The sequence below is a fragment of the Penaeus monodon genome, chromosome 30, assembly GCF_015228065.2.
Source record: "Penaeus monodon isolate SGIC_2016 chromosome 30, NSTDA_Pmon_1, whole genome shotgun sequence".
NCBI lineage: Eukaryota > Metazoa > Arthropoda > Malacostraca > Decapoda > Penaeidae > Penaeus > Penaeus monodon.
In genome coordinates, this window is record NC_051415.1 from 7,128,208 (window position 1) to 7,128,413 (window position 206).

At 31.6% G+C, this 206-nt stretch overlaps 1 protein-coding gene across 1 annotated transcript in view; it reads right to left on the bottom strand.

The window, feature by feature from the left end:
* The window catches only part of LOC119592493 (rho GTPase-activating protein 8-like), a gene marked incomplete in the record, with an annotated part of 123,930 nt that overhangs the window by 6,333 nt on the left and 117,391 nt on the right, over positions 1–206 (bottom strand).

The window sequence follows — 206 nt, forward strand, 5'->3', positions numbered from 1 at the left end:
TCAGAGTCATAGCTCTTGGAAGGATTTTTGGACTAACATATCTCACTTCATATAATGTCAAAATAAAAACAGGTCAAGTTCAATTTTGGTTACAATAAGATATTTTTTGAGATGTGACTCCTTTCAGACCCCACATAACAGACCGTAGCAAGATTTTATTTATATACTGAAACAGCTAAGACAAGTGAGTAAAGAAAAAAAAAAAC